The following is a 9,650-nucleotide window of genomic DNA, read 5'->3' as shown; positions in this document are numbered from 1 at the left end:
GACCAATCTAGATAGCATATTAAAAACCAGAGACATTACTTTGCCAACAAAGGTCCATCTAGTCAAGGCTATGGTTTTTTCAGTAGTCATGTATGGATGTGAGAGTTGGACTCTAAAGAAAGCTGAGCACCGAATAATTGATGCTTTTGAACTGTGGTGTTGGAGTAGACTCTTGAAAGTCCCTTGGACTGCACGGAGATCCAACTAGTCCATCCTAAAGGAAATCAGTCCTGAATATTCATTGGAAGGAATGATGCTAAAGCTGAAACTCCAATATTTTGGCCACCTGATGCAAAGAACTGACTCATTTGAAAAGACCCTGATGCTGGGAAAGATTGAATGCAGGAGGAGAATGGGATGGCAGAAGATGAGATGGTTGGATTGCATCACCAACTCAATGGACATGAGTTTGAGTAAACTCTGGGAGTTGGCAATGGACAGGGAAGCCTGGCGTGCTGCAGTCTGTGGGGTCTTGTCAAGGAGCTGGGCACCACTGAGTGATTGAACTGAACTGATCAAGTGACAATTCCAAAATCAGTATCTCTGGGAAATTGGAAAAGTCAAATTGTCTTTTTTTTCCTGTTCTTTGTGGCACTTTGATTATCTCTTTTATGAATTTGTGGCAAGCACTACTTATTGTCAACCCACAAGCCATTCCATTATTCTTTTTCTTAACAAAACTCCACTTCTGTTAAAGCTTTGGATAACTCTGTGAGGTTGGGGAATTTTCTGTCCCTATCACCAGGTGGGAAATCTTGACTGGCCCCAACCAAACTTGGTACTTCATCCCTTGGTATTGTCATGCGAATGTATGTTCCTTGGTTCTTTGTCTCATCACAACAAAGATTTGGAGTGACGGACATTAAAGCCCTTGGCGCGTCACAGCTCTCAGGTCTTGGACAAACCGTGTTATAGCTCTTAGGCAAATCAGTGTTACAGCTCTATTTTATTTAGAAGATAGCAGGAGAATCCATTCTCGAAGTGTGAGGGCATGCCAACCCAAAGACTCAAAGAGAAGAGAGTAGAGGAGTGCACAGAGAGGGAGAGAGAGAGAGTGAGAGAGAGAGAGAGAGAGAGTGCACGCATGCGGGAGAGAAAGAGTCTGTAAGAAAGTGCTTTGGCTCTTCCTCTTATATGTTTTTTCCTCCACCTGCGCCTGCCCTATGCAAATTGGGCTTAGCCAGGAGTGCTCTTTGTTCTGCCTGAAGTCTTCACTATGGTCCTCGGACCTTCCTTTGACCTTCCTTGTCTTTTAGCCACCGCCATTTTGGACTCCTTTCCCCCATTCCACCTATGTAACAGTATTAAAGATTGACTTAAGAAATAAGCTGATGACCCAGTTAAGGCTCATGAAAAACAAAGGGAAGTTTTCTGAAGTGCTTTTGGGACAGGTTTTGCCACCTTGATTAAAACAGATGCCTTCTTGACTTTGGATGGAGTTGCATGAAAAAGTTACGCTCAAAGCTCTTTTGAAGCCCTGAAGGGATAAGCCTGCAGATAAGAGATAGCATGCTAATGATGCCAGTGCAGAAAAATGGAAAACACCCATTAGGTCCTTGACAGAGCTGTCAAGGCACAGAATTAATTAACCCTAGATGTTCCTACCATTGGGCTTCTCATTCTATAAAATGTTATTTATGCCACATGAGTCTGTGTATAGATGTGCAGATGTTACCCTGCTCTCTGCTCCCCATGCTATGTGTTCTGATGTAGATTGAGTTTGCCTAGAGAATGAGGCATCTTGTTCTCATTTGCACAAAAACACAGAATAAACTAGAAGTCTTGCTTTGAGTCAAATGTTAATACTCTGTGCAATTAAAGTATCCAAATTGGATACATTAATCATTCATACTTTCTTGTGGTTTACTATGTAACTTGTGTGCCACTAAGACAGTGAACTTCATGAGGGGCAGGAACAATGGCATGTGTCAATCCTTCCTATGTGGCTGGCACTTAAGTGATGATAAATGCTTAATGATCAAAAGGAATGGGAATATCCAAATAGTGTCACCAAAGGCTATGCTTATGTCAAACATCTGTATACTTGAGAATATCTAGATGGCTGACTAAATATTTTTCATCTTAATGTGGACATTTTGGCATCTAGTAATGTAACCCCAAAGTTAGCCTGAAGAAATCAGGGGCTCTCATTCTTTTACTCTTAAATGTGGTGAGATGCTGAACTGTCACACAGATGAATGATGCCTGTTTAACATGCTGTCAACCTAACTCTTTGGGAATTTCCTCCAGGGGAGCAAAAGGCAGCCAAGGGTCCTTTAGGAAATCTTTCTTCATTCCACATGTTGAGTATATGACATGATATGTTCCAGTGTGTTATTGAAGGAAAAAACTGGCGAGAATGCAAAAAAGGAAATTTATATCTAAAATCAAAGTTCCTCCATCAGATCAGAGGTCTCTGACAGATGTTTAAGTGTCAGAATAATTGCTGACTTTTTTCTCTTCTGTTACCCTTCACACATTTTCTCTCCAGATCTGTAGTGTCAGATTAGGTAAATAAGAGAAAACTAACAATAGGGTTAATCAAAGTAGCTTAAAAGAGAAAGGAAATCATCCCAATCATTCTTAATTACCTTATCATACATCCCTTGTAATAAAGGATGTTTTTATTTAAAATTCTAATTCAGGCATATTTGAAGATACAGATTAATTTTTATCATATTTGAAATCAAATGTAAGTACATTATTAAATTTATTAGATCATATTATCTTTTCTTTTGAGTTTTGAATTCTGAGAATTTAAATTCAATCTTTCAACATTTTAGAGCTGAAAACAGAAAGTAGAACAGGATGGTGTCGAGATGAGGACATTTTTTTGTTGTAAGTCAGTTCAGTCAGTCAGTTCAGTTGCTCAGTCATGTCCAACTCTTTGTGACCCCATGAATCGCAGCACTCCAGGCCTCCCTGTCCATCACCAACTCCTGGAGTTCACTCAAACTCACATCCATTGAGTTGGTGATGCCATCCATCCATCTCATCCTCTGTCGTCCCCTTCTCCTCCTGCCCCCAATCCCTCCCAGCATCAGAGTCTTTTCCAGTGAGTCAACTCTTTGCATGAGGTGGCCAAAGTACTGGAGTTTCAGCTTTAGCATCATTCCTTCCAAAGAACACCCAGGGCTGATCTTTAGAATGGACTGGTTGGATCTCCTTGTAAGTGGTATCCCATATATCCAAGGACTTAAGCAAAAGGGCAATTATTATTTCATAGATATAAATAATACAAAGGGTAAGGCTAGCTTCAGTTACGGCTTCATCCTGAGTTTGAGCAATGTCCATAGGCTTTCTTCATTGTAGTGATTCAATTCCCATGCTTCTCATAGTAGCAAAATGGCTGCATTTGCTTCAGCTCCTGCTTATTTTCAAGTTCACAGTGAAAAAAGGAGACTGTTTCTACTCAAGGATTGCCAGTCAAAATTTTATGGCATCTCATTGGTCTATTAGGTTCATGTATTCATTCCTGAATCAATTACAATTATCATGGAAATAAGAGCCACTGCTTAGCCTGAGTTGAAGGAGAAGTGCATGTCCCATGAGGTAGGCGCAAGGGAAATTCCTAGTTTAAATTAGGGGCTATACTCAGAAGAAGTAGGAATGAATATGGGGAAGGCAAACAAATTTTGCTTCATATATTCAGAACATTCACATATACAGAAGAAAAGGCACACATAGAGAAGAAAAAGAAAACAAAAAAGAAAGAAAAAATGGATCCCATCAGCTAGAGCTAAAAAATTCCTCAACTGTCAACTGGAATGAGCAGAAGGAAAGCATATAGATAGTACCCACAGGGGCAGGGGAAATAAAAAAGATAATAAAGCTTTTTTTTTTTTTTTTTTACAGTGTATAAAGAATGGCATTTTATTAGGGAGAGGCAATAATGTCCACAATGCTTTTCTCATTTATCTATCACTATTGAAAGGAACCTCAGATATGCAGATGACATCACCCTTATGGCAGAAAGTGAAGAACTAAAGAGCCTCTTGATGAAAGTGAAAGAGGAGAGTGAAAAAGCTGGCTTAAAGCTCAACATTCAGAAAACTAAGATCATGGCATCTGGTCCCATCACTTCATGGCACATAGATGGGGAAACAATGGAAACAGTGAGAGACTTCATTTTGGGGGGTTCCAAAATCACTGCAGATTGTGATTGCAGCCATGAAATTAAAAGACGCTTGCTCCTTGGAAGAAAAGCTATGACCAACCTACACAGCATATTAAAAAGCAGAGGCATTACTTTGCCAACAAAAGTCCATCTAGTATGGATATGAGAGTTGGACTATAAAGAAAGCTGAGCGCTGAAGAATTGATGCTTTTGAACTGTGGTGTTGGAGAAGACTCTTTAGAGTCCCTTGGATATCCTTGCAGTCTTGAGAGTCCCTTGGACTGCAAGGATATCCAACCAGTTCATCTTACAGGAAATCAGTCCTGAATATTCACTGGAAGGACTGAAGCTGAAGTGGAAACTCCAATACTTTGGGTACCTGATGTGAAGAACTGACTCATTGGAAAAAACCCTGAAGCTGGGAAAGTTTGAAGGCAGGAGGAGAAGGGAATGACAGAAGATGAGATGGTTGGATGGCATCATGGACTCAATGGACATGAGTTTAAGTAAGCTCCGGGAGTTGGTAATGGACAGGGAAGACTGGTGTGCTGCAATCCATGGGGTTACAAAGAGTCAGACATGACTGAATAACTGAACTGAACTGAAAGGGAAATGGGAATATGCATTGCTTTGTGAAATTGCTTTATAAATCGAGGGGATGACAATCTTTTAGACAACTTAATATTCATATAACAAGATTCACATTCTATGTGTAAACATTACACCAAGTATTTGAATATGACTATTTATTTTAATAAAGTTTATATTTAAAATAGATTTTTAATCTGTCTACTCACAAAACCTAATTCAAAACATGATACATTTATCTTTCTAGCTGATTTGATGTTCAGTTCAGTTCAATTGCTCAGTCGTGTCCAACTCTTTGCAACCCCATGAATTGCAGCATGCCAGGCTGACATTTCCAGTCCTGTGGCCACTGCTGAGTATTCCAAATTTGCTGGCATATTGAGTGCAGCATTTTCACAGCATCATCATTCAGGATTTGAAACAGCTCAACCAAAATTCTATCACCTCCACTAGCTTTGTTCGTAGTGATGCTTTCTAAGGCCCACTTGACTTCACATTCCAGGATGTCTGGCTCTAGGTGAGTGATTATCCTCACTTTGTAATTGTTTTATATTAAGAATATGTCCCAAATGAAGTCTATTATTTTTATCAGAAAGCATGTCCCTTTATTCTTAGAGTGCTTTTTAAAATCAAGGCACCAACAAGAACTACTTTCAGATGGTACAGAATTTCTTATTTCTTGAGGATTCTGGTTGGCCATTTCTTTATTAGTTACCTGCAGTGAGACCTCTTCCTGTGGCAAACAGGAAGAAGCTCAATATTGGCTTCTACTTCCAAAACTCCCACTTCTTCTGAAGACTTCTGGACCAGAGTCTCTTCCATCGTATGGTTCCCCATGTTCCTGCTACCACCAAAGTTTCCACTCTTCACTGGATCATAGTTAGAAGGCTACTGGTTATAATTTCCAAAATCATAATTTTCATAACTTCCATAATTTCCTCCTCCATAGTTGTCATCACCACCTCTGTAGCCCTCACCCTGGTTGCCATATCCAGGTCTTTCACCACCATATCCTCCTTTTCCTCCATAACCAGGGCTATCTCCAAAACTGCCACCTCCAGGTCCTCCTCCATACCCATTATCCATCCCCAAATCCACCACGACTTCCATATCCACCAGACCCTCCTCTAAAGTTACTTCTAGGCTCTAGTCCAAAATTTTCACACACCCCCCCACCACCACCATGAGAATCTGAAACCAAAGTCACCTTCTTTCCCATTTCTAGAACTTTGTACTTCCTACATTTCTTGTCTAGACAAAACCTTTCTAACTACTGCATTATGACCAAGATAGCATGTTATTTCTGCAACACAATCTTATCCGCAGGATCATGGTTATCAAAAGTAACAAATTCAAACCCTCTTTTCTTTCCAGACTGCCTATCAGTAATTATCTCAATGGTATCAATTTTTCCATGTTCCTCAAAGTAAGCTCTAAGATGATGTTCCTCAGCATCTTCTTTATTCCACCAACAAACAGCTTCTTCACAGTTACATATGCGTGGGTGTGTATACTAAGTTGCTTTAGTCAGTGTTCAAGTCTTTGTGACCCCATGGACTGTAGCCCGCCAGGCTCCTCTGTCCATTGGATTCTTCAACCAAGAATACTGTAGTGGGTTGCCATGCTCTCCTTCAGAGGATCTTCCCGACCCAGGGATCGAACTTGGGTCTCTCATGTCCCCTGCTTTGGCAGGGGGGTTCTATACCATGAGCACCAAGTGGGAAGCCCCATAGTTACATGAGCCCCTGGCTTTCTAGATTCCCTTCTTGCAATAGCACATTTTGGCTCAACCACTGTCCCATCAACTGAATGAGGTTCTGTGGCCATGGCAGCCTCAACCTCAGCCATGGATGAAAAAGTTACAAAATCAAACCTTTCTTATCTTTTACTTGCAGGATTCCTCATTACTACATCTGTAAATTTTCCTCATTGCTTGTTCCTCAAACTTTCTTCTATAGTTTCAAAGCGCAAGCCACCGATAGAGTTTATGGACTAGTTCCATTTCTCTGTTCATCGCGGACTCAGACGATTTAGGCTGCATTCGCCGCCGGAGAGAGATTCCGCGGAGGAACACTAACCGGACTCATTCTGATTCCCGGGCAAGAGCTGCCGCCACTGGAGAAACAACACTGACAAAACCGCTAGGAGCACCTCAAGTGGGGTCTGGCGCTGTTGCTACTCAGTATAACATTTTTTTAAAAAGAAAAGATGCCTCCACTGGCTGGAGCTTGGAGATGGTGCCTGTCAACCAGTAGGCCCCTGGTTGTGTGCCAAATTAGATTCCTGTCAGACATACACCTTTCAGGTGAACAAATGGCAACCTACTCCAGTATTCTTGCCTGGAGAATCCCATGGAAAGAGAAGCCTGGCAGGCTACAGTCCATGAGGCCCCTAGAGTCAGACACGACTTAGCGATTAAACCACCACCACGTACAGTCTGGGCTTCTTTCCAGAGGCTACCGCCTCACTAAACTTTATCTGGGTGAGTTCAACTGTGAGCCCTTTAAGAGGCGTCTCCAAGGTTAGTGTAGCCTGTGGTCTATGGACACAAGCCCTGCTGGTTTTCAAAACTAGATGTTTTGAGGAACCGACTCTCAGGTACAGGTTTTGAAAGTTAGGGTACCGTGTGTGGGGATCAAACTCTGCTCCTCAGGGAGAAGCTCTGGGTTTTCTGTTCACTCCTGATTGTGGGTGGTTGTGCTGGGGACGGTGTTTATGGGGAGATTATGTCCCAGCCGTTCCTGTTTGATCTGACGTTGCTGTAGAGTCGTTGTGTCCACGGGGGGAGCGGGAGGGGTTATGACCCAACCTCGTCCTCCTTGAGCCGGAGCGTTTTTCTTCTCCTCCTCGGGGACAGGAGAGCTCCAGGTTCTCGGCCCTTGGACTCAGAAACTTACACTAGAAGTGCCTTGGTTCTCAGGGTCACAGGCCCGGGCTGGATTACCCCAGTGGCTCTTCTGTGTCTCCAGCTTGTAGGTGGCAGGTTGTCAGACTTCTCTGGCTTCATTCGTAATGTGTGTGTGTGCTTGGTGGCTAAGTCATGCCAGACTCTCTAGCCTGCTAGCCGCCTCTGTCCATACTATTTTTCAGGCGAGAATACTAGAGTGGGTTTTCATTTCCTACCTCAGGGGATCTTCCCCACCCAGGGATTGACCCCGTCTCCTGCATTGGAGGTGGATCCTTTACCACTGAGCCACCTGGAAATCCCTCATTCTTAACACTGGAACCAATTCTGATAATGTCTCCTCTTGAATACAGCTCTATCCTGTTGGTTCTGTTTTCTCTGGAGAGCCCTGACTAACACACTGCCATGATCAAGTAAGGCAAATCTAGTGAACTGAGACAATGTTCATTATTTCAGGGTTATGTAGGTAAAATATCCAAAGGGTTTGGCTGGTTTCTCTGCTTTGAGTCTCAAAAGGCCAGAAGCAGGTGTCAGCAGGCTATGTTCCCTCTTGGAAACTCTATGGGGAGAATCTGTTTCCAAGCTCCTTTGTGCTGTGGAGAGAATTCATTTCCTCACAGCTGCAGATGGAGAAGGAAATGGTGACCCACTCCAGTAGTCCTGCCTGGAAAATTCCATGGACAGAGGAGCCTGGCGGGTTACAGTCCATGGGGGCATCACATAAAAGTCAGGCATGACAGAGCACACACGTGCACGCACATCTGCAGGACTAGGTTCTGTGTCTTTGATGGCTGTCAGCTGGAGCCGCCCTTATCCCTAGAACTCATTCACCAATACCTGCCCAGAACCTGCTGTATCTCAGAACCAGCCATGGCATCAAAGCTTCCTCCTCACATCTCTGTCTCTTCTGGTCTTCAGGGCTCCTGTAATCACATTGGGCCCATCTGATAATACAGAAGTGTCTCCCTATGGTAAGGCCAATTGATTAGTAGCCTCAATTCCATTGCAAAGTCCCTTTTGCCATGTTAGGAGCAAAAGCCACAGAGACCAAAATCCTACCTACCAGATTAGGATGGGTTTGGATGGGTTTAACTGCCTCCAGCAATGTAAGAATTTCCATTTCCTCATTCTCCTCAAACAGGTCATTTTAGTCAAACAATGAGGACGGCAAACAAACTTTACATATAATAGGTGAAAAGCCATCTCTGTGTTGCTTGTGTTTCATAGATTATTAATAAAGTGGGATTTAAGGCATTTTTGATGCCCTTTTCCAGTCAATATGTGAAAATCCAGACAGCGGGGCTGGGGACTGTGCACTGGGAGTGTAAATTGTGGTGATTTCTCTGCCTGGCAGCTGGGCGTGGAGAAGGAGCAGCTTGGAATGGCAGCGGACAGCCAGAACAGATGGACAGCAGCTGAATCAATCAAGAAGCGATTGCAATCTATGGTAAGTTCACCAGGACTGCTTTCGCCAAGTGCTGGCATGTGTTTTGATACAAAAACCCACAAAGCCCTGTCTTTGTTTTAGCGTCTTGTGCCAAATGTGCCATAACATACATCACAGACTATTTATTTCTCACTTAAAAAAAACTGATGCCAGGTTCAGGTTGCTTTCAAAACAAAGGATGTGAGGAACAGAAAATTAAACTGCAGGATGACTGCTGAAGGAAGAAAGACAAATGCATTAAGGAGGCAAAGCACAGCCAGGCTTTTGATGGTTTGACATAAACTTTGTAAGATAAATACAAGCATTTTATACAAATGTCTTGCATTTTATACAGGGTCCTGAATTCTATACAGAGAGCTGATTTTATGAAAAAAGTCCTGCATTTTATACAGAGAGCTGATTACATAAAACAAAATTGATAGCATCTTGGTACTCCTTTCATAGAGACTGGGAAACTATACATAGATTTGGATTTTACCTAAACATGTAGTTAGGGAAGCATTTGGTGCAAATGACATGGATTAGGTAACACAAAGGCTATAAGGTCAAAGCCTTTCCTTTGGCATTGCTTTTATCAGCAAAGTGAGTAGAAA

At 42.4% G+C, this 9,650-nt stretch overlaps 1 pseudogene; it reads right to left on the bottom strand.

Moving 5' to 3' along the window:
* Positions 1-5,459: 5,459 nt before the first annotated feature.
* LOC106700744 (heterogeneous nuclear ribonucleoproteins A2/B1 pseudogene) lies at positions 5,460-6,719 on the bottom strand (annotated as a pseudogene).
* Positions 6,720-9,650: the final 2,931 nt, after the last annotated feature.

Source organism: Bos mutus, chromosome 7 (assembly GCF_027580195.1).
Source record: "Bos mutus isolate GX-2022 chromosome 7, NWIPB_WYAK_1.1, whole genome shotgun sequence".
Taxonomy (NCBI): domain Eukaryota; kingdom Metazoa; phylum Chordata; class Mammalia; order Artiodactyla; family Bovidae; genus Bos; species Bos mutus.
Note: the sequence above shows the minus strand (reverse complement) of the source record. Positions and strands in the feature narration are given on the sequence as shown.